The sequence below is a fragment of the Dreissena polymorpha genome, chromosome 3 (genome assembly GCF_020536995.1).
Source record: "Dreissena polymorpha isolate Duluth1 chromosome 3, UMN_Dpol_1.0, whole genome shotgun sequence".
In the NCBI taxonomy this organism is placed as follows: Eukaryota; Metazoa; Mollusca; class Bivalvia; order Myida; family Dreissenidae; genus Dreissena; species Dreissena polymorpha.
Window position 1 is genome coordinate 125,232,871 of NC_068357.1, and position 27,056 is coordinate 125,259,926.

Genomic DNA, 27,056 nt, shown 5'->3' on the forward strand with positions numbered 1-27,056 from the left:
AAAACACGTACGATGTTTCATTATTATAGCCTTACAAAATAACCACCGCGTTAGACTTCCGTGTTTATATAGGGGATTTTTATTACTAATGGTTATTTATATTATTACTTTTGTATGCAAGTATCTAATTACAAAATGTGACTTGCTCTGTGAAAATGGGGTTTAATACATATGCGTAAAGTTTCGCCCCAGATAAGCCTGTGCAGTCCGTACAAGGTTATCAGGGACGACACTTTCCACCTAAACTGGATTTGTGCAAAGTAGAGCTTTTCTTTAAACGAAAAATACCATACAAGCGGAAGGGTCGTCCCTGATAAGCCTGTGCGAATTGCACAAGGTAATCTGGGACGACACTTTACGCACATTTATTAAACCCCTTTTCGCAGAGCACGGCCCATATATTTAATAATATGATAATCAAATGCAAAATAAAATTTAAAAAATCCATAGCTGACAATACTATATGGTAAAGCATTTTAATCTTAAACGTTTACATACATGCAAAAAACGCAACTTCACGCAAACAAGTTTCATGTTTAGAAAACGTATGACAACATTTTACACACATCCCCACTGTTTGCTACCAAGATATTGAAGACAATTCTCTAATATGAGATTGAACACCGAGACCGACAATGTGTGTGACATTTACTCCATCACACGTAATTATATCTGTGTCGTAAATAATTCGATTATTTACCACCCCATCTATGCTCCAGTGCAAATAGCTTTAAAACTAGGTACGGTTAATTTATATATTGCGTTTGTCAGGCATTTGAAACACAATTTGTTTAAAAAATAATCAGAGCAAAAAATATAGGGTAACAATGAATGACAACTGGTTAAGATACTGTTGTTATAAAAACATTATTTTAATTTAATCAGATTATTTATTTAAAAGTTTACAAGTTATAATGTAAGCAAATGACTTATTTCTAGGTCAAACAGCGTGATCTCGTACTTAGTATGATAGTATGATTAAATCTAATGTTATCTGTTTACCGTTTTCAGACAGCATTAAAGTCAGTATGACATTCATTTCAGATTTCCTTTGAATACACAAACATTGGACATGCTTATCTGTTTTATATCATAACGGCGATTTGAAATTTAGCCAGGAAGAACATACCTAGCATCAACGAATGCGAATCGACCCTATTTTTATCAGTAATGAAGTATGACAAAAAAATAAGAAATAAGCTTAGTCATTTGTAATTGTTATGAAACATTGTCAACGTAAGATATATATTTATTAAATTTCATCGAACTTCCGAAATGGAATTGTATGTTTAATTAGCGAGGGTGTAATACGCTATTGTAATAAGTATAAAATATAATGGACTGCACCAAGGTTAAATGAGCCTGTTCGCATATTGCCAAATTGAAAATTGTACGAATCTTTGCCACTCACTTCCAAATACTTGTTCAATAAAAATAGCAAAGTAATACTTAAAAATAGACAAATCAATAAAAAGCGATTTGTTAAAAAGTATAAGTCGATTTAAATGGCAAAACTTCAAAATATTGTGGTTCGTATAACGGTTATTATCTAAAGATGACGTTTCAGCCGACATATGGGGTCATTCTTGAACCACGACCGCAAACCCGATACACCACGGACTACGCCGCAGTTAACTGTATTCACCACCGGAGGCTGGTACGACTGGATATACCACACCGACAAGTACGGCAGAAGAGAATGTGGGATAAATTGCGTTGCCGGAAATAACCGACGAAGAGTTGGACAATATAATGATTAAAACGATATGATATTGTGTTATTCACAAACTATCCACGTTAAGAATGCATTTATGAAACAATAGACACAAACGCAAGTACACTGAATTTTCAATAACCTATTGAGTTCTTATAATGAAAGTAGAAATTACAAATAGCATTATGTAGTTTATGAATCGCATTTATGAATGAGATCATATTTACACCATAGCCTCGTTCTAGGAAAGGTGTCGGCCCAGTCAGCACCGGCTTCATGGACTACACTTATTGAATTCATTGTATTTTCCGTTTTAAGGAGGTTTCTTCTCAGCTAAAATCCAATTAAGGCGAGAAGTGTCGTCTCTGATAAGCCTGTCTGGACAGCACAGGCTAATTTGGGACGACACTTTACCACAGCATTAATCCCCGTGTCTCATGCGAGGCTCAATATTCATTTTGACGTATTTCTTTTTGGTTGTAAGACAGTTAGTGTCAATACGTGTTATAATATACTGTTAGTTACCTGTTACAAAGCGAAATATAATATTTGGTTGCATGTTTAAAAGTTCACGTTTTTTACACAGCATTATCACACCTATGTTATATACGTAATTATATTTAAAGTGTATTATTATTATAGTTATCTTATTAATCAAGTGTTGAAATACGTTGAAAACAATCAAATATCAACATTTACAAATGCTCGGTGTCTGCTCGTGTGTATAGTGATGCTGTTGCTCACGTACCAAATGTAGGTAACTCACACGAGCACAAGCCTTGTTGACGCATTTGCGCGAGTAGATTTTACTTTACTATAAATTATTGTAGACATTCAGTTATATTGTCAGTTCGTTAAATCAGGAAATAGCTTGATATCACTTGTTGTATTATCGATTTAAGAGATTTTGCATATATTCGAAGCACACGTTGCTTTTGCGAGTATTTCTCAGCGGATTAAGGTGTTTAAAACTATTTTCATATGCCGATCATGCGTGAAAATGTATTTAATCATTGCATAATATATGATGCAATTATAGTCCGAGCAAGTGTTGTTCTGAAAATTTGCAGGCATATCAACGAATGGGTCTTACGTGCTGACAGGTGCAAGAATGAACGCCTTTCACGATGTAGGGACTCTATCATATGTCGATACACAACAATATAGAAACAATTTCATTAGAAATAATGTCTTGTTACCAACCTTTCTTCCTATAAAAGGCACGTTACTGATTTCCATTTTGCCATACAATTCAAGCCAATACATTCAAATAAATCTTTCTTTTTGGAACGGATGATGCATGGCAGGGCGGATTTTTAGCCGACAAAAGCCTCGCCTCGCTCTTAGCGCAGAGTAAATCACAAAACATAAAGGTGTAAAGAAAACGATAACCGTTTGCAATTTAAATCAAATTGATTGCAATACACATTAGCCTCATTCTGGGAAAACTTGGGCAAAGCGTTAAATGTAATCCCATGTTATCCTGACACACCTTCCGCTTTTATTTAATTTTAATTCAATAAATTTGTTAAAGTTAAGGCTGAGAAAGTTTTTGGTGATAAGCTTGAGCGGACAGCACAGGCTAATCTCGGACGACACATTTTGCACAGTTTAAAATCAAGATAATAAAAACTCGATTTAGGGCAGTTAAGATTATAACGGTTGGGTTGTTCATTTGTGAATGTTTACTTAAAAAAGCTTTTCAAAAAAAGCAAACGCAAAAACAACCAAACGACGCGCTATGTTTGCTGCAACATTTCGGGTTAAATCTCGACAAAGAGGCAATTATTCGTTGACTATTCTTGTGGATTGTGCTACAATGCCGTGCGTCGTGCGATCCAATGAGACGTATTCGTTTTAAAACAGCACTATATGAGCATGAACGTGGTAATTTACCGTAAACAGAAATATACACGAACGTTATGTTTGTGGCATGAAATATAGCCACCATTTCTCGATTAGCCATAACGTGTACCTATTCGTATTTATAGTAGAGTTTCATTTATTTGCGACATACTACATTGCAAGCCTACTGTTGATGGTTTTATTATTATTGATGATCTTAATACAGGCAGAGCTTCAGCTACACTTCGTTGTCGTACAAAAAATACAGAAAGTGTTCGCATCTAACACTATGGAAACTACTCAACGTTTCGTAGCGCTGTTTCTTGTATGTTTGTTACGGCGTGGTGAGTGTTTATCTCAATATGTAAACCGATATGTTGATATTTGTTTAGTTAATGTTTTTGAGTTTATTGTGATTTGTTGAACGATGTATACGTGTAAAATTAACGCAGTTCTATTGCGATTATATTAGGCTAAGACATCTTTCTATTTATAACGATTTAATATGTAGAGATAGTTATTCAATGAGGGTAAATCAATGTTTAACACACAATTTGGAGGACTTAAATATATAGGAAAAATGAAAATCACAACACCAGTGATTAATTTGTATGAGACAAACGAACATTTCTTTATACTACAAGTAAATACATGTACTGCAACATTGAACATTAACAACGTTTAAGGCTGGCGTCACCGCCTTGGAACTTGTAATGTCAATTATTGTGGGTTCAACCCAGTTTAATGGCATGGCTAACATATTTCGTATCCAAGCAATAATCACTGCAAAAGGTAGGGGCGCAATCATCAACATAGACATTACATACCATAGATATAACACTAATGCTCATTAATTCTATGGTCGCCGTCGAAAAACATATAGAAGTTTAACCCGCTTAAATCAATGCCAATGAATATATATATATATATATATATATATATATATATATATATATATATATATATATATATATATATATATATATATATATATATATATATATTCATATATATATACATATGGCAATATATTCATGTCTATATGGTCCCTATTATTAAAAATAAATGTTGTAGAATAAAAAGTAGGATATTCGAATATGAGTGTGCAAAACTGTATTGTTCTGCAGACTGTTCACTTCAGCAAATCACATAACTCAACTTCTATTAGGTCTAAATCTGAAGATTTAAAGATGTTGCTTGGGAGTTTGTGAGTTTAAATTTCGATTGACCAATATCGCTGCACTAAACTGCAAAAAAGGTCTTGAAGGTTATCTTAAGTTTCAGGACTATGATATCATAGTTCGAAAATGCTTGATTGATTAAACGAACTGCCAAGATTACGGTTTGTTGAACAGGGGCATAGAACGTGAAAACGCGATGCCAAGGCGCTATATTTTAGTACGCGATAACGATATAAATTTTTTGATCTCGCATCTTAATCTCTCAACCTGTCATCTTTTGCCCAATCATATCGTGTTCTCGCGCTTGTAATCGAAAGTGCGAAACAATGAGTGGCATAATGAAACACCGTACTCCGTCGTCTCTTTTTAGCCATCCAATGAAATCCCTTGTCAACCAAGAACGGTCTTTCTGACTGAATAGCTCAGTGATATCAACAACTATTTATAGAAAAGTCCCATAATGCAATTATAGAATCTAACTTGTTTTAAATAGCCGTTTTCGATTATTAAGATATTACCAACTGTCATAAAGAAATAACCTCTGCTATGTCTGAAGTTTCAGTTGATAAATCTTTTCATCGCTCATGCTGATTCACACAAATTTCTTTGGGCATTTTCAAGAACTTACAACAGCATAGCATATTTGAGATAAGTGTTCAAGGAACTCCGCAAACACAAACTAAACACAATATAAACTATCACCTGGACCCAAGTTTTAATATACTTTCCGGCATTTCACAACGATGATCTAAATGTACAAAATATATTATGCTCAGTTGTTTATGCTTGTTAAATAAAAACGCAACGTAGTTGAAACTCGTTTTGCATAATTTCATAGTGCCTTACAAAGTAACGGTTATGGTGTTCTGTTCAGTATATAACTAAATACAAGCTCAATATGCTTTTTAATCGGTGTATGATTCAGCGGTAATTGACTATATACAATGGTTTGAATCATTAATACAAATTATCAACAAAAATTCCTATAGTAAAGCTCCTCACAAAGAAAGTGAAAGATGGGCAGTTAGAAATACTGCTAATGGATATTTAGCTCAGAATAATTTGCCCAAGTCCGTAATAAGTGAATATGTTTGCATGGTGTTGTTTTTTAAATGCTATTGATGTCCTTATAAATTTAGTATTAAAGGGATCTTTTCACGTTTTGGTAAATTGACAAAATTGAAAAAAAATGTTTCAGAATCGCAAATGTTCGTTTTTATTATGATATTTGTGAGGAAACAGTAATACTGAACATTTACCATGGTCTAATATAGCCATTATATGCATCTTTTGACGATTTAAAAACCTGAAAATTATAATGCGTTGCAACGCGAAACGATTGAATAATTTGGAGAGTTCTGTTGTTGTCGTTTATTTTTGTGAAACTACGAAGATTGCTTATATAAAGTATGAAATATGTCATCCATACATACTTGGCAGGATGGCCAAGCGGTCTAATTGGTTTTTACTTCAGGACTCCGGCGGTCACTGGTTCGAACCCTGATGCGGTCTACTTTTTTTCCTTTTTTAAATTTTATTCTTGATTTATTACTGAAGCTTTTTAGATCCAATGTTTACATTTATCAATATAAAGCATTTAATGACAAACTTCAAAACATGCCAAAATCTGTGAAAAGGCCCCTTTAATGTATTTATAGGGTAGAATTGTATGCCCCCGGTAGGGTGGCATATAGCAGTTGAACTGTCCGTCAGTCAGTATGTCAGTATGTCAGTCCGTCCGAAAACTTTAATGGTCATAACTTTTTCAATATTAAACATAGCAACTTGATAATTAGCATGCATGTGCATCTCATAGAGCTGGACATTTTGAGTAGTGAAAGGTGAAGGTCAATGTCATCCTTCAAGGTCAAATGTCTAATATATGGCGTCTGTCCGTCCGTCCGAAAACTTTAACATTTGCCATAACTTTGTTCACTATTGGAGATAGCAACTTGATATTTGGCATGCATGTGTATCTAATAGAGCTGAACATTTTGATTGGTAAAAGGTGAAGGTGAAGGTCATCCTTCCAGGTCAAATGTAAAATATTCCTGTGTTCGAAAACTTTAACATTGGCCATAACTTTTTCACTATTGAAGATAGCAACTTGATATTTGGCATGCATTTGAATCTCCTGGAGCTGAACATTTTTAGTGGTGAAAGGTCAAGGTCATCCGTCAACGTCAAGGTCAAAGATCAAATGTTGCAATGTTGAAAATAGCAGTTCCATATTTGGCATGCATGCGTATCTCATAGAGCTGCACATTTTGAGTGGTGAAAGGTCAAGGTCATCCTTCAAGGTCAAAGGTCAAATATATGGCTTCAAAGCGGCGCAATAGGGGGCATTGTGTTTCCGACAAACAAATCTCTTGTTGGGATCATCTTTTTAGCTCACCTGAGTACAACGTGCTTATGGTGAGCTTTTGTGATCGCCTTTTGTCCGTCGTCCGTCGTGCACCGTCAACATTTGCATTGTTAACTCTCTAGAAGCCCCATTTATTGTCCAATCTTCATGAAATTTGGTCAAAAGATTAGTCTCAATGATATCTTGGGTGAGTTCGAAAATGGTAACCTTTGCTTGAAAAACATGGCTGCCAAGGGGCGGGGCATTTTTATGCCCCCTTCGAAGAAGAGGGGGTATATTGTTTTGCTCATGACGGTCCGTCGGTCGGTCGGTCCGTCCGTCCGTCCACCCAATTGGGTCCGGATGATAGCTCAAGAACGCTTACGCCTAGGATCATGAAACTTTATAGGTACATTGACCATGACTCGCAGATGACCCCTATAGATTTTCAGATTACTAGGTCAAAGGTCAAGGTCACGGTGACTCGACACAGAAAAATGGTTTCCGGATGATAACTCAAGAACGCTTACGCCTAGGATCATGAAACTTCAAAGGTACATTGATCATAACTCGCAGATGACCCCTATTGATTTTCAGGTCACTAGGGCAAAGGTCAAGGTCACGGTGACTCAACACAGTAAAATGGTTTCCGGATAATAACTCAAGAACGCTTACGCCTAGGATCATGAAACTTTATATGTACATTGATCATGATTTGAAGATGACCCCTATTGATTTTCAGGTCACTAGTTCAAAGGTCAAGGTCACAGTGACTCGACACAGTAAAATGGTTTCCGGATGATAACTCAAGAACGCTTACGCCTAGAATCATGAAACTTCATATGTGCATTGATCATGACTCGCAGATGATTTCTATTGATTTTCAGGTCACTAGGTCAAAGGTCAAGGTCACGGTGACTCGAACCAGTAAAATGGTTTCCGGATGATAACTCAAGAACGCTTACGCATAGGATCATTAAACTTGATATGCACATTGATCATGACTCGCAGATGACACCTATTGATTTTCAGGTCACTAGGTCAAAGGTCAAGGTCAAGGTGACTCGAAACAGTTAAATGGTTTCCGGAAGAATGCTTACGCCTAGGATCATGAAACTTCATAGGTATTGATCATGACTGGCAGATGACCAATATTGATTTTCAGGTCACTAGGTCAATGGTCAAGGTCACAGTGACAAAAAAGGTATTCACACAATTGCTGCCACTACAACTGACAGCCCATATGGGGGACATGCATATTTTACAAACAGCCCTTGTTTATCGATCTGATGATGTTGCTAGGGACCGTTAAGTTTTTCCTTGGATGATATTAATGCATACAAAATAAAATTTTAAAACGGTACAAAAGGCTATACAGGACAATCCAATGTCACTTGCTTTTCAGTGGCCTATTCTAATTGGTTTCAACATTATTGACAGTTAAACTAAAATGGTCAAACCATTGATTTTATCAGTTGTGAAAACAATCGAATTTAATATAAACAAAATCGTTCTGAAGATGTTTTGAAATATAGTTTCGGTATATCAAGTTCAATTGTTGGTGAAATGTGTTTTCAATTACATACATTTTGATTGCTAAAGAAGTCAACAAATGACCTATTTTTCATATATGTTCATCTTGCAGAAGAAGCATAAACGTACGACTATTTATGCACAATTGAAACCGGGTTATTAGTTAAGTAATGAATCAGTCGGACGTAATTGTCGGGCGCGCATGTGCTATAAATTTACTTTGTTTAAGAAACAAAATATCATGATACGTCGCCCGTATATAAGTTATTGTAAGCGCAATCTTGTGCGTTCGAATTCATAAATCTTCACGGACGCAGAGTTACTCAGCTTAGCTTCAGTACTGTTTTTTGGAATTTGTTGTTGATATGCAATTTTGACAAGAATAAGACATATTAGTCTCCTTGGTTACTGGCAAACATAGGACAATCTGTTACGGTACAAACAACCGAATATCAAGAACGTTAACCTAAAAGTAATCAGACCATGTAGTGAAAGGTTGCCTCCCTTCGCGAGTATATGTTTTTAGCAAGATCTATGTATTTGTCAGTATTATTTTACCTTTTTAAAACAATACAAAACTCTACGTGAGCTCAAGATGAAAACTTGATGTTAAATTTGACAAGGTTCTGATAAAATAGTGTGTATAATCGTTCGACACATGCTACATTAAATGCTCTCGTTCGGTATAGAAAAAACAACAAACAATCCATAATTTAGATAGTTAGTTTAATAACAAATATTAAAAAAATAAACAATTTAATTTAAATATGTTTAATATGTTTCTGTGTTAATGAAGTGAGCATAATTGTTGTTCATACATTCATTGGAATAATTAATCAAATACTAATAGTATTTCCTCGGCATTAAACGTCTTGAAAAAAAAATAATTTAACAAACATAAACATGCAAGAAATACAAACGTGTCATTGATGTATACGTATAGAAAAAAAGCTCATGGAAAAGTTGAACAGATAGAAGGGCATATTTATTGTTTCTTCACAATAAAAAACTGATAAAAACAATGCATATTCCCTCTTTGCACACTAATGTGTTTATATCTATCGAGAATAAACTGAATTTCGTTAAGGACAAACACATATATGCAAAGCCATATATTTTGTTCGACACATGCTTCCAGTGTAGTTTGGACGATAACAAAAACCACACACGTCAATTATAATATACACGACTTAAGTCAAGTTATAATAGTGAGCTTGAGTCTAATTCAAAGCAATCATTTATTAAACACCTATTCAAATATAAACATAAATTTTAGAATAATGTACCGTATTAGCCTTCAAAATGCCCAATCAAAGTTATGCGCCTAATAGGATATTGTTGACTTACATGTATTACTCGTATTCAGATAGAAGACATCGAACGTTTCATAAATAATTTATCTTTTAAAAAATTAAATAGAAGCAATACAAATTCAATGTTAAGTCGATGTTAAGTCGATGTTTACATTTAAGGATACAAAAGAACCTATCAACTACAAACTAAAATGTTCACACAAGCCAAAACAAGTACAAATACAGTCTCCTCTAACAGTATGACTGATTCAAAACACATTAGAGTACAAACAATGTGATGAGTGGTGACAGTAAAGAATAACATAAAATAAAAACATGCTTACACACAAATATAAGGTAAACTTCAAACGTTATGTTTAAGCTCAATATGGCTCTAAACGGACTACCTGGACATACTATATATCACCATGCATACCTGGTTAGGTCCCAATATATACATTCAACTAAATTTAAAACGAAAAGGAAACTAGAATTTGATACCAACACATATGTATGATGAAAATATGATTCTAATGGATCTGTTAAGAATTAACAAAATGGTAAGCAATCAATCAATAACAATATAAAAAAGATCAACTTTAAAATATGAAACATGTTACATAAAACAAAATATAATTATATCAAAAGAAATTCGAAAGTGTCTGTATGTGACCGTCATCCTGTCACTTCTTACAATATCCGCAAGTTTAATTACACCGTCAGAATCCATGCTCGCTTCAACAAGAATGGTCGACCCTCGTGGATTTTGCTTGCACCACTTCTCACGTAAAATGTATCTAGCATTTTCTCGAGTCCGTATTTAAGTAAGCACAGACATTTAAATAATAGAACAAACTAAATATAAAAACAGTATGTAGGCGTCGGTAGCCTTTGTCAATATGCGGTTAGTCTTTATTTATAAAACCTACATTCTGATAGACAATTCACAAACGTTAATTAGTATACCAAAAACAGAATATAATTAGTAAGTTTTGATACTGATTGCATAAACACTAGTTAGTTCGCAACATAACATACGTATGCATATCACGTACAATACGAAAATGTATGCTAAAAACTGCACGTTATCTTTCTTTTGGGATAACACAAATATTAAAAGTGCAATGGTAGATGTATAAAAACCATGTGTGTTCATGTTGGCATAAACCTTACTTAAACTAATTAGATTGTTTTAAAGAAATAACTTCAACCCGATAAAAACTATAAAAACAACTCACATAATTATGTAAAAATATTAAACTAAATTACTATTAAATCTCATGTTATGGAAACACATAACACAATCGGTTGTCTACACACTAATTATTAAAATGACTGTCTCGGTTTGTTACGAAGAATAATGCGTAGTTGTTTATTTAAAAAGCACTCTATTGTCCATAAGAGGTATGATAGCACAGCGTGTATTGATGTTTAACATGTGATATTGGAAAATTACAAAAATCTTGTCGGAAACAAACTTTCCCTTCTGTCATTGTCTATTGTCTAATCCGTTTTTCTATGCGTGTACATATTTTTGAAATCTTTAAAACAGCTCCACCAGCCCGCAATCAGTTACATTTATATATTCCCCTTGCAGAAAAAAGTAAGCAGCTAACGATGACCTCATTGTCGCATGTTATTGGCAAATCACTCCTTATTACGTCGAATCCGTCAGCATGAAACAATGGAACTGCATGCATATATATTTTAACTATTATAATTCACACATGCACAGGTTTTAAAAAGTCATTACTCATTTACTTCGTTCTTTTCATTTTACTGTCAATAATGTAATGCTTGTTTAAACATGTTAGACGTCTAATTGAACTAATAGGTGTAAATATAAGACAAAGCGACTTTTTGCTGTTTCTGTTTTTAAATACATTTTAACAATTCTATTTTAAAAAATTCCTTGATGTACTTCTTCGCGAATGAAATACGCTGCGCACAATTCATCTCGCCATAAAGTTTGTATCCGATTTTGTGTGTTTAGCCTTCTGACTCACGAATTGAAGCATTTCTGAAAATGAAGACACACTATTGATACCAGTAACAAATGAAATGACTAGCTTACTAGCGTTGAACCTTACATTACTGCGCAAGAAAGTAAGTAATGTCGTGTATCACGCAATTCTGTAAATCAATCTGACCTTTTGCGATGGCTGATTTCAGAATCTCTGACAGGTTGCTCTATTCGTTCTCTGGCTAGAACTACAGATGCATCCCTTTTGAACCGTGTGACCAGCGCCGATCGTAGGTTCTCTCTGGAATATGGATTTTACATTAAGATTGATAAGCTACGACTTTTCATTGAGTTTAGGTTTGCAATTACTTTAATCTTGCACTGAGTAATACATAGTAACTTAATTCTTCTTATACCATTACATTGACATACATTTAATAAATAATAGTAAACATACATCTAGTCTCTAAATACATATAACATTGAACTAGTTATTAAGTAAATGAATATTTCATTCACAATGATGTCTCAAAATTGTTCGCAACTGTTATAATATTCTAGATTGAAATGTCAATAAAAACTTATTTTCATGTTGGGTATATACTGCGCTTTGATTCAACATTCTTATAGTGTTTTTACAACTATTTTCGGATATCGGTACAATTATGGGCAATTTAAACGGTGCATAAGCATAAGTAGCTTCAAATGATTAGCGTTTAAAGTAAGCATTATGGTGTAAAGCTATGGAATGGAAAATACCATATTTGAATTGAAATTGCTTCCTGTTTAGTGAAAGTAGCAAACACAAATCTATAATATACCGAAATCAACATTTTCCTCAACATTATCGACGTTATTATTTGAACAATATATGTAAACGACATTACAATACCAATACACTATTATCGTTAAAGGAATATGCACGAACAACACATACATTTTACAACCTGACTAGAGTTAAAGATATTACCCCCATTTAAGGACGTATGCTACAGTTTTAATGAACATTTTGCTATACCTATAATATGATAAGTTTTGGTATTCAGCTAGAACAAACTGTTGTGGATAGAAAAAATAAATAAAAATAATGGGTCACCGGTGTTGTTATTTTTTTATTCGCACTTGAACAACAAGCCTGTTTCAGCATAGGAACAATTCCCAAATACGGTAATATAATAAAAAGTTGAGTAAATTAATGAAAAAACTGTTGAAAACTACATCAATTTCTCACACAATATATAATACTGATTTAGTTTGACTGCAAATAAAAAAAAATAAACATGAATCAATTGATTCATGTTTTTTTTAATCAATTTTTAAACAAAAACAAAAACAAAAACAACAGAAGTTCACATATGACAATTAATTAAGGTACCCCTAATGATTCCCCGCGATTTATTTTACGATCATTGCCGATCTTCAATGATCGGTTATTTCCGAGTGATGCATTTTATTTTTTTCAAACTTCGAATTTTGATATATGTTTACGTAATTCCTTTAAAATACATTATTTTCACAATAAATATTGACTTTGATCCAAATATCATCTGAAAAATACGATTTCGCGATTTCTTCAAAGATCGACGAGCCTTTTTACCTGTTTACTTATGGATATCTAATTTAAGCTGGCACTAATGTGAAGTTGTCGTGGTCGAGTGGTTAAGGCGATGGACTAGAAATGTTTTGGGATCTTCCAGCGCAGGTTCGAATCCTGCCGACATCGCATACTTTTTGCGACGCGTTTCAGTTCTTTCCTAACGTAATTTGATTAAATATAGCATATTAGCTATGTTTATTGTTAAATATGTTGAATATGTTTATGCACATCCTTCAATTTTTAAAATTAAAACAACGTTATGGCTAAATTGGGTGATTTACTGCTGAAAATACGAACGATGCATATTGCATTTTTATTTTTATTTCAAAAAGTAAACGGTAAATCTGTCTATTTCTTGGTATTTTCGCTGTATATAGTGTTTCTATAAAAACTAAGTTTAAAATATAACTTACGATACTATTTTGAATTTTATGACACTTTGTTTTCAACCGACCCAATTTTTACTCGGCTGAAATCACTTACATTTCATGGCGCTCTTCCATAGATAAAAACATGTAAAAAATAAACGTCTGTAAAAGAATACTTATTTCATCTTGTTTAAACTTTAAAGACCTTTACTGCATCTGTACACACCAACTGCATGCCCATATTTGGAAATTTGAATGAATTATGGAACTTTTACATACCCCAGGGGTGAAAATAAACTGGACAAAAGCCGAGCGTGGGGGTGGTTTTGAAAAAATCGGTATATTTTTTTAAAAAGCATGGAAAGCCTACCTACAAATGTGCAGGTAGTTCAGTGAAATTATGCTGATTAAGAAAATAATTAGTTAGATTATATTTGGATATAATTGGTATTATATTTGGTGACCCCATTAGGGGTGCGCTACCTTAAGTACATAAAAGTCATTTTTATTTTTACATGCCTTCCTGTACCTAGATTTTGTCCAAATTTACCCAAATGTTTAATGAGTTATCACTTAATAAAAATATAAAAAGAAAAACATAGGTCAACGTGGTCGTTTGTTCACAACAACAGTTTAACTGTATGTAGTAAAACACAATTTAACAACACAGTGGAAACCATGTACATGGTGCAGGTCAAAACACATACTAGTACATGTTTTGAAGTACAATGTATGTCAATGCAAAAGTAAATTTATATGTAAATAAAAACACAATGTATTTGTAGCAAGATCAGTAAAAGTAGGTTAATACAGCATACAACTTAAGACATGATGTAAAAAATTAAAGGGGCATATTGACGGTATTAGTTTTAATTCTTGACATGTCTTGACCGATGTTTTTATGTATGCCCATGCAAAAGTAGATTTAAAGTTAAATGTAAACACTAATTATGTGTAGCAAGATCAAACCAATATAAGATTATACGGAACCAAACAAAAAACAAGATAATTGTATACAATTAAAGGGACATATCACTAGTTTTTTGTTAGTCTTCACACGACTTAAACAATGTATCGTCGTATGCAAATGTAGATTTGAATATAATGAAAATACAAATTATAAATGATATGTATCGAGTTATTACATTAGGTTAATTAATTATTCAATTCAAAACAATATGTATACAATACAGTTAAAGGGGCATATCAACGGTATTAATCGTGATTCTTGACATGACTTTACCTATTCACGGCAAATCTTTTGTAAGCATTAATGTACATGTATATAAACGCAGTACCATACTATTGGAATTGCTAGGAAAATATATATGAAAAACAATGTTATCTTTACAGTTCGTGAACGATAAATACCTAATCCAACTCAAGTATTGCATTATTGGGACCACGTTTACATATTACACACACGTTTGCATGTGAATAGAGATACTAAAGAAGTCAATTATGACGTATATGTAAAACAATCATTCACTATCTACATGAACTTCGTTATGTATAATAAGTTTTTAAAATTATAATAATTCATTAGTTATTGATACGCCACTGGTACAGTAATGTTATAATACTAAAATCAGTGTTTTGTTTATAAATCTACAATGACTCACATATTCTAAAGAACAGGATACATTTAAAGACCGTACGCGGTAGTTTAAACTATTTTGTATTACATATAGCATAATGTTTGCTAGATCCATCATTTGCTGATACTAAAATGAATTGAAAATCGAGGGTGGCGGGTTTTCTTATTTGTTTTATTGAGCTTTGAATTAAACGACTATTTCAACGTGTGAGTTCACATCGCAAATATGCCTTAAAGAACAAAATTTAGCAAACAAGTGAAAACTACTGTTGAAAATAAAAACATTGTCTGTGTCAATTTATAATTATTTCAGATAATAAAACATCAAATGGATACCAACAAAGTTATTTGGAAAATTAAACAATGTATAATTTCTTACTTTCAACTTTTAATACCTTACCAATTAACCCAAATAGCTCGTGGGTTATCAACAAGAAATAAGAAAACAGTCAAACAAGCAAATTCGTTGAATTGATATCCCCGCCACATACATTTTGGTTGTGACAGAAGGGCGGACGAACTGACATACGGACGGACAAGGCCAATTCTATATCCCTCCGCTTTTAGAGAGGGATATTAACAAAGTCACTAGGCTCTCTTGTTCACATTTAAAATTCAAAGTACAACTCACAGTCAAACAATAAATGCTAAGTTCCAACACATCACGACTGAAAATGAACTAAATAAATACATACATATCCGATCTTGTTTGCTCAATATAATGCGGGGTATTGTTTGTGTCAACTGTAAGAAGAGTATATCTTATTGAGAATCCTGTATGTACTTTTATTTTAAATGCTGTTTCCCCATTCCAGAATACGGGCCTTATCAATTATCCTTATGCTACACGTGACTGGTTGCATTTCAGCGCGTCACAAAAAAAAGAAATAAAAATTTAACAATATTTAGGTCGAAACATTTAGTTTGCATTGCATTCGTTTTATCTGATGTTATGTGTGAATTATCAATGGTTTGCACGTGCGGTACCAGCGTATGTTCAAATACTTTGCTTAACAATTGACCAGCCTGAAAATGCCTTAGTGTACATCAATGTTTGTTTTTTTTCATCAATTGCTTACCAAATATAAACAAAATGTTTGATTTTTTTCGAATCATATTGGGCAGAGTGAAATAAATTAAGCGAAAAAACATTTATATTATCGAAGTATTACTATATGCACGTTCGGCGAGATGCAATCACACCCGCATATGGTTCAGACGTATCAGAGCGTCGTGGATGAATAATTTTAAATCATCAGATATTCTTTGATGTAAATTATCTCAAACGACGCTACATAAAAGTTGATATCTACAGTCCTTGTTTGAGGAATTAAAATGATAAAAGTGTTTCGATTTTTTTTATGGCATAACATGAAACGTACATAACGATTTTGATTATAGTTTTAATATAAAACATATACTTTGATGGTATTTTTAAATATACGATGATTTAATAACATATTACTTAATTTTAGAAAAGCTATCCGTTTTAAACAAGTGATTTTGCGAAACAAACATTTACAGTCATAAGTTAGTATTGACTGTGTTTCCTTAATGAGATTCATGCTCGTTGTTACAATCACGCGATAAAAAAGGTTTGTGTGGACGTAGGGATTATTCTTATTGTGTAATTTAGGGGCTACACATTGTGTATCAATATTCTAAAATTCATAATACTTTATTTCTTGGTATCATTCCCTTACTGAATATGCATCCCGTTTTTACTCGAAAATCCGAAACAGCATACACTCATTGCGCAACCGGTGTAACAGTAAAAACAAATTTGCGTAAAACTAAACTGCCGCGTACGTCATTTAGTAAAACTGTTACATCGTGCGTGGGTTTATACCAATTAACCGCATCTAAGTAACACATGTATGACCAGATCTATTGCCTAGTTGTGTGTGACACATTAATAAACTAATTGTGTTTAAACGGAGTAGCCACTTGTAAGTAACACATTTATATAAAACTGGTTTTAACCCGATTTCAATTTGTAGGTGACATATGTATAGCCTCCCTGTGTAACGCCTATTAGCAACGTGTTACTCAGAAGTTACTTCGTGCACAATGACAACTGATATGAGTACATTCGTCATTAAAAGTTTACGTTTTAGCTGTCTTCATTTCATTTTTCGGGAATATGTTCTAATAACGGTAATTAACAGTCGGTACGATCATGTAAATGTTAACACACTGTCGCACTAAATATCATCATATGCATGCTGTGTATTTTGCATGTTTGTAATTATAAGGTAGTAGTCGAACAAATAGCCGAGTTGATAATGGCATCTATGAACATATTTTTATTTTAGACGTCTTTAACATATATGCAGAAAACGTCACATACACAAGTTGTTTTGAAAATGTAAACTTTGTATGCGTTCTTCACAAAGTTAAATAACACACTGCCTTGTAGCACTCACGTGAGCTACGGAGTCAACGAACATTCCTGTAAACATACATGTAGTTTGGCTGAACCAATGATAAAGTCATTTAGATTCTGTGTACGTAGGTGAACGAATGTGTCGGCACATACTGGAATAATTATCTTTTTTGAAAATGGGTCTTAAATGTGAGAGTTACATAGTTTTGCGTTATGAAAATATGACGAGTAGTATCGGCTGCCTCGGTTGATAAATTATGAACAAAAGTCAAATATGACGAGGTACTGTAGTATAAGTTCCATGTTTAAAATAGATTACCTCATGGAATGAATCAAAAGCTTTCCGGACATATAATGTAATGTAACATTTAAAGTTTTAAAATGAACGTAAGGTTTTACTGTATATTTCTGTAAAATGTTTTACCTTAAGGGATCAGATGTTTGCACAGTGACCTTTTAACGTAAGAAAGATTGGCGCAGCTCGTTGATTTAACTCTCTATCTTTCTCTCTCCCGTCACCATATATCAACAAGTCCTTGGGTCCAAGTACAACAATGCCACGAGGGGATGTTGGTCAGTGTCTAGGAAAACGGAGAGTCATCTGACCTTCTCCCAGTTACAAATGGGAACAAGCAAGAATGCGTCCTGGCCCCATACAGTATTCAGCTACATGTGTTCTACCATGCTCAAAGACGCCTTCATGATGTTGGTGTTAATCTGAGATACCGCGTACATGGCAAACTGAGGCTCCAGGCAAACACCAAAGTTATGACAGACATCATCCGAGATCTGTTCTTTGTTGATGACTTGCCTCTAAATGCTGTTTCAGAAGCCGATATGCAACTCTATGTTGGCATGTCTTCCAGCGCCTGCACACACTTTGGTCTTACGATCTTAAGTCCAGCCCGCGCCTGGAAAGCATTCCATTGTTCCCAGCATCACTGTACATGGCCAGAGACTAAACACGGTGGACCGTTCGCGTATCTATGGTAGCACACTCTGACAGAAATGTCAACATCGATGAGAAAGTGAACATCCGCATAGCTAGAGCTACCTCCGCCTTTAGAAGACTATACCCGAATTTTTGGGACACCCAGACCAAGCTGAAAGTATTCAGTGCAGTAGTGCGTCCTACTACGCTGCTATATGCATATGAAACCGGGACAGTATATCAGCACCATGCATGGAAACTGAACCAAGTTTACACAACAAGTCTCAGGAAATACTCGACATTATGTAGCCGAACAAAACTATAGGCACATATTCGTTGGCTATGGCAGGACTTCCCTGCATAATCAACATCTTGCTCCATTCCCCTTACGATGGGTAGGTCGATGTCTGACGATAGGCTACCCAAAATAGTTTTCTATAGCGAGCTGCAGTATGGCCAGTGGTTCCACGGTTGGCAAAAGAAACGCTTCAAAGACACTTACTTTGAATGCCTAACTTTAAGCGTCTGCAATCACCAAAGACACTTGGAAACAATCCGTTATGAATCGCACCACATGAAGAAGCAGAGAAGAAGAGGCAAGCGCAAAAGGCCCGCGCTGCAAACCCAGCTTGAACATGCATTACATACAACTAAAGGTTGCGTTATATTAACTGATTTACAATCAAATAAAGTGTAATAAGTATGTGTGTTCAAACATGGCTGAAAACACATACTCAGCGACATAACGCTTGTGTAATAATATTGCCATTTTACAAAACATTTAAGTGTTTAATTAAGAGAATTTAAATCACGGTTTTGTGTTTATTAAAAACCGCGTACTCAACAGTTTAACAATTTTGTACTAATATTGCAATGTCCACTTTAAGTTTCTCTCATAAAAATGTTGTATTGTTTTAAGTAGATTTAGTAATTTGTAGGAACAATACGCTCCCGTATTTTATGATTATAATTAATAATACTGTTTTATTTGTGCACATAAAATATCAATACAATCAACAGTCACAATATTTAACAAATCAGATATATCACAGATATATATATGGTTCATACTCTATCACATTTTATCACAATTTTTGGTCAATATTACATTGTATTTAATTATAGAAATATAAGTGCACTGGATTACCCGTACAGTTTTGACGATAAATCGTACACAACTTATTTCCAACGGGGTCCAAATTATTTTCAACAAATTCGAATATTTAACACTCAGTTCTTATAACCCGGTTTCATACGAAATTGAAATCACATACAACACCAATACTTTTCTCAACTATAAATTAATTGATATAAGTCAAAGCTTTTAAATCATGCACGAATTTCAACGCAAAAAAAAACTACGCAAGCGAAAAGCAAATTTTGCTTATACCTGCGCAGTATTTAGTGATAATATTCACACATGAAACAATTTAAAGTTAATAAAACATTGAGCTATCGATTCCGAAACGTTGAACACAATTAAATTATGGGCTTTGAATTGCTTTTACGTTTTTTACATGCCGATATACCTACCTTAGCAATTCAAAATTTTATACCACGGAACATCTATTATTCTTTGATATTTAATTGCATTTTAAGCATGATTAACAATTCCACAAATGTATATAACATGTGTATACATTACTTAAGAGCCAATATACAATGGACATCATTAAGTTCTTGGCGTATCGTACTCAATATGTTCGAAAAATATTTCCGCTAAAGATATGTTTGCCGCCATTTTGTTATGCTTCCTGTTTATTCTTCCCGGTCGTGAGTTGGGACCAAGGCATGAAGTCATTAATAAACGTGTTTACTGTATTCGCTATTACTGATTTCAAACACAATTTAAGTAAAAATAATCCGTCAAATATGCATGCCGTACAAGGATGAATTCAATGTATACAATACGTGTGGCATTTATTTGCTTCGATCAATACAACATCTTATTGTAATTTATTATCCTCAAAATAAATAAAAATGTTGATTCGTTCAAAAGATCAATCATCGCGTAGGTTTTGACCTCCCTCCTTAAGGGAAGGTAACCACTGCGAAAAGTACCACCGAAATCAACTGTTTATTAACTAAATATATATGGTAATGGACATCTTAATAAAAAAAATCGTCTAAAACTATTTATGGCCGTGCGACTCAACTTCTAAAGGATATAAACAATAGTCACTATTTGGTAATATTTACAATAAATACATTGTTTTCGAATTTCAAAGTTAAGATAGCCGATAGTTGTTTGTTCAAGGCTTCTTTAGAGTTTATTTGACGGAAGACACTTTTTATATGCAAGCTAAATGAAATGATAGTCGAAAGTTATTCGAGGTAATTTAAAATCATTGACTCGCTTAATAACAAATATATTGATAGTAAGAGCCTTATTTTTGTAGCAGATTTATTAGCATTTTGTATTTCCTTAATTTAGTTTTGCAGATGACTCACCTTTACACACATATACAATGTAAGTACAGTAAATGGATTCTTGAAGATGTACTGAGGTCGTTGCAATCCACACAATCAAGCGTTAATTTGTTGTGTTTATTATATTAATAAGTTTGCATGTTTATAGAAATACGGAAATAAGTTACGCATGTGCATGTTTTTTATTTCAAAAACGTGGTTTCTACTATTTCAATTTGAACGTAGATCCTACGATTCGGTTGTCGTTCCAATTGTTAATGGTTTTTTTATATCTAGTAATACCAGAATTGCGTTTACCACCTTTGCTTATTTGAAATTGTTACCACATGGCCTAAACAAAGTAGATTACTATCTGTAATGTATAATATTTTGTTTTAGAAACTACGGACAAATGTGTCTTAGTGTTCGTGGAACTCCCAAAACCAAAATATCAGATACACCCTTGCAAAGTGAACTCGTTCTTTCGTTAGTTAGAATAAATACAAGAAGTCAGTTTCGAAAGCAATAATTTACAATACCTCGCAAAATGTCATTTTCATTGCAAATTCTTCGCCTTTCGCTGCAAACGTCCGAGTAACATGCCATATTTTGATTACCTCATTAGTCATAGTGAAGGTACTTCGACATACACTCGTCACATGTTCAAGTCCGAAGTAGGTGGTTTGTTTGCACATTAGTAATCCTAACATTTCCGCAGACACATACATAAAAGAGCATAGGCACGGAAGTATGAATACACACTGGTCGGACCGAACTAAGACTTACACAACTGTAAATTTTGTAGAATAATAACTATAACATGTACATACCTTTCGTTTAAATCCTCGTTCTCAACCAAGTGTTATTGATCCCAGTGGTCCTGTGTATCCTAATTCGATGCAACCATAGAAAAAGTCATAACACACTATACCATTATATAATATATTTTGAGCGATTTTACTTTTTCTCAGTTTCTGCTTAATTAAAGAACCTTTCCTACGAACATGATGCAATGCAATTTGAATGTGGGTTGGTTGTAATATAATTGCGTTGTGCATTTCTTTTTGTAAAATATCCATTTGTAACGATGTCTGCAAATATCGTGTGTTTACATATTAGGGATGCCTAGCTATGAATATGTATTGATATATATGGCTTAATATGCAATTGATTGTGCAAATGATTTGTCCTGTTTGTAACTTTATAGAAACACAACGACGAAAATATTGATAACAAATGTGAAATTCACGTTACAACAGTTTTATTTTTCAGAAGTAGCCTTAATATTATCATTTCGAAAGTTATTTACTTACTTGTTTGCTGTATTATATATAGAAAGTTATTTACTGAATTCGTCGTCTGACTGGTTGTCGTTGCCACATCCCACATGACATATAATTCGAACCATATGAGCAAAAATAATAAACGGATGAGGAATAACTGGTCTCTCGTAAAATTCTCGCACAATACTGTAGAAATAAAATCTCCATATCTTTTCCGACTTCTCTTGAATAGTTTGGAACGTGTAGCTTGAAACAAATGACACACATGAAACCATAGTATTAAATCTTATATTTAAAATCAAATATTCAAAACGAACTATGCACTATTTAGATGCTGAAACAGTAATATGGTATTTGAGCGACACTTTATACATAACTGTAAATTAATTGTAAACTACAAACTCAAATTATTCACAAAAGATTTGCGTGCACTGATTATTACTGATATAAAAACTTACCTGAACATAGCTATCAGGAGGTTGATCAAAAGAATGTTTGTCAGAAACATGTATAATGCTCCCAGAACTGGGACCAGGAACTTGGATTCAGGGCATCTCATATCATCATTATCACGCCAAACACTTTCATTTCTAGTACAACCGTTCTCATCACCTGTAGAATAAAAATACTTGGTTTAGATTGTGTAAGCGTGTAATCTAATTGTTCAATTGCATAAATATTGTTTTTGTGTAAAATAAACATATACATTGCACACGCATGTCTTTCAATATTATTATATTTTCTGACGTGCGTTTCTTGTTTGATTTATTTTTTAGCAGTGACATAAATAACCAAGCTATGTAATATGGATCTTTTACACCCATTATATCTGCTTCTTCCTGTTTTTGCGCGATGATGATCTGAAATATTAACTTTATGATGCTATATTCTTAAATCTTTTTCTAAAAAGAAGGGATGTAGTTGACACTTGTTCGTAGTTTCATTTCATCGTTCCTCAAAAGGTTGTAACTCTGATGCTCTGGTCTCTTTCCTACCATTGAGTAATTAAATGGTAATTAAATTCAATGCGTTTTAATTCCCTTTTTATTATTGTTTAATTTGAGTTGCAATGCTATGATTTTACATTTTATTTACACTTATATGTATCATGAATATTGCTTGGCCAAGTGTGAGGTTGAGCACTCTAAAACCGGTTTAAACCCCCAATGCTTTGCATTGACCCTTCAAGGCGGTGACCCAAGCTTTATTCTTATATGTGTTTATGTTGCTAGCGGGGCTGTTTTCGGAGAAAACCCGAGCTATTGTCATAGCCAGCTCGTCGTCCGCCGTCCGCCATCCGACGTCCGCTGTCCGCCGTCCGCCGTAGGCGTCGTGCTAAAACCTTAACATTGGCCATAACTTTTTAAATAGTGTAGACAGCACCTTGACATTTGGCATGCATGTGTATCTCATGGAGCTGCACATTTTGAGTGGTAAAATTTCAAGGTGAACATCATCCTTCAAGGTCTAGGGTCGAAAAAACAAAGTCAAGGGAAGAAATAAGCTTTAAATGGACATAGTTATCTGACCTGCCCACGTATATATTTTTGTTAAATAAATCAAAGCGGCGCAGTAGGCGGCATTGTGTTTCTGACAAACACATTGTGGTAAAAGGTCAAGGTCAAGGTCATCCTTTACGGTCTATGGTAAAAAATACAGATTTAAGGGAAGTAATAAGCTTTAAAAAGGGAAAAAATATTCAATATTGAACATAGCCACTTTATATATTTGGCATGCATGTTTATCTCATGGAGCTGCACATTTTGAGTGGTGAATCTACAGTCACGGTATTGGCTTTTAATTATTTGCTACTAAAAATAGAGATTTGTTACAGACAATTATTTTCAAGGGAAGTAATTCATATAATTATAAATCTCATATTATATATTTCCTTACCAAGAGTTGAAGTTCTTTTCACAGTAACTGTACAGATTTATTATTTTTATTATTTATAACCCAAATGATTGATTTGCCAAAGTTTTTTTTAATTATATATTTTTAATTTCTTTGATGTTAATTACATACCTGTGGACTTATGTACATAGATTCATGATCAACTCTGGCTATGATCTCTTTTAAACCACAGGCCTTGGTTGTCAGTGATGTCTGACATGGTCATAATTGACTGTGAGACCCTTCCCACCTTCCCCCGGTTGGATTGGACAAAATTCAAGGGAAGTAATAACCTTTAAAGGCAGATGATTTCTATACCTGCCAAATGATAAATAGAAATGTTATTTAAATGCGGCGCAGTAGGGGGCATTGTGTTTCTGACAAACACATCTCTTGTTGGGTCACTAGGTCAAAGGTCAAAGTCACTGTTACCTCTAAAAAAAAAAGTTCTCAAAAGCTTTCGCAGCCGAGCGTGGCACCCGTTATGCGGTGCTCTTGTTTTGTATTGTGCTGTTTTGAACCGTTTTGGCAATTGGTCACTTGCCTAAAATAAAGGACCAACTAATTGTATATAATGAGAATGAAATACTGCTCCAGAAGCTGGAGTTTAACTTCTTTATATTTATTCGTTATGTTCGTGTATAAGGGTATTAACATGCAATAATAAAAATAATATAAATAGGTAACTTTTTTACGGAATATTGACTAAATTACGTAGGCATCAGTGTATGCATTTTAAATTCATTAAATTATATTATTGTTTGCAAAAAAATACATCATGTCTACTCTCTACGGGATTTCAACAAAATAAATGGATTTAAATATTAAATATTCATATTAAGACAATGCAATACATGTTTTGGCCATACTTTGCATAATGCAATAAAAAAAACAACTTCTGATAAATTGTCATATATGACTTTTATTTTAATTGGCATCAAGACGTCTTGTTATTAAACATAATTTCGAACGAAATATTATCTTGTACTGAGTATTTATTAATGGTTTCTAAACTGAAACTGAAATGTGTGTTAATATAGATGCTCAGTTGAAAAGTTGTTATGAAAATATCCAAAACATGTCCCTATGACACTTGCGATCGCTGGAAAAATATTTATTCCGTTACAAATTAAGTAAAGAGTACTACATGGGCAATATCAATAATGGGACGGTTATGTAGTAGCAGTTTATTTGAAGTTTGCTTTTTTTTCTATGCAAAACAATTACTCCCAGTAGAAGAATTCGATAAGTAATTTATAGTATAATGAAGTACGGTATTTGTTTTGATAAACACTTCTACACAACATACACATTTTATCATGGCATTTAACACACTAATCTCAACATATATGAAGATATTTATGCAAGCCTAATTATTTTGAAGGGTTTTAAAAATAGTTAACACACCTGTCAAAACATTCGAGGTATATATTGGTATCTTTACCAATGAAGCAATTTTTGTAAAAACATGCCCATCTTTCACATATGAAATTTAAATGATATCAATTCGCTCTCGTAACGCCCTACTGTATCATCAGCCGAATGTAATTGGTAAGAACATGTTTATTTATAAGCGCCATGCGAAAGATTAAATATAAACGTAAGTTCTAAGTTTTAACGTTAACATATTACCTGCACATAGTACCCGTATACGTTGAAGACAGAACCAAATGTTCAGAGGAGGATTTAATATATTTTCAATGAAAACTTTGGAAATGATTAAAATGATAAATATTTATTTAATGCTTTCCGGTGGTTTATAGAGAAATATCAGTGAATTAAAACTGATAATTTCACTGTTTCAAACAGTGAAAATTATCAGTGAGAATTATCGATAATTTTCATTGTTTACTGTGAAATGACGTCATTTTTTTGACGAAATGACGTCATTATCCCAGCAAAATTCGTTAGTTAAACTCTTGAACAATGTATATAAACTGTGAAAAATGCATTAAATAAAAAGAAAATTTGTTGGATTCGGTGGATTATCGACTTTAATTCACTCGTGATCATAGAAAACATATCTTTTCACTCGTGGCTGCGCCACTCGTGAAAATATTATTTTTCTATGATCACTCGTGAATTAAAATCGATAATCCACCGGATCCAACAAATATCCTCTATGTTACTCGAAATCGTACCAATCCATTGCAATTTTACATAAGTGACCCTTGTATCCTTGATATATAATATACTTAGCTTTAATTCAATATTATGTGCTTGTTTTCATATAGACCATTAATGCAAGTAAAATGTGAACGCTTAATGTGAAAGCTTTTCAAACATAAATTCTTACGATTTTGAATGAACATGAAGGTAAGATAATAACGAAAGGGCGAAGACGGTATAGGACGAGACACAGTCATTACTATAAACTATATACCGATTGATACCGACGCATACCTATAACTTTATAAATAAACAAAACATGTATACCTTCAAGAATTTCTAAGAAATTTTCCCCATAAATCTGCCAGTATGGTACGTAGAAGATCCTTTTCAAAAGTTGTAGCGATGGTCGTGAGTTTGGATAAAGATTTGCAGTGTACATGATCCCGAAGCTTAGCAAAAATATCAGGAACACACGTACGAACACTATCAGATCGATAATCTGAAAACCATGTATATTTGCTTATAGTACATTGTCATACATAATGCCAAATATAACATGTGTGTTTTACAAAATGTATTCATTAGTTTTTTAAAATAAAACTTGCAGT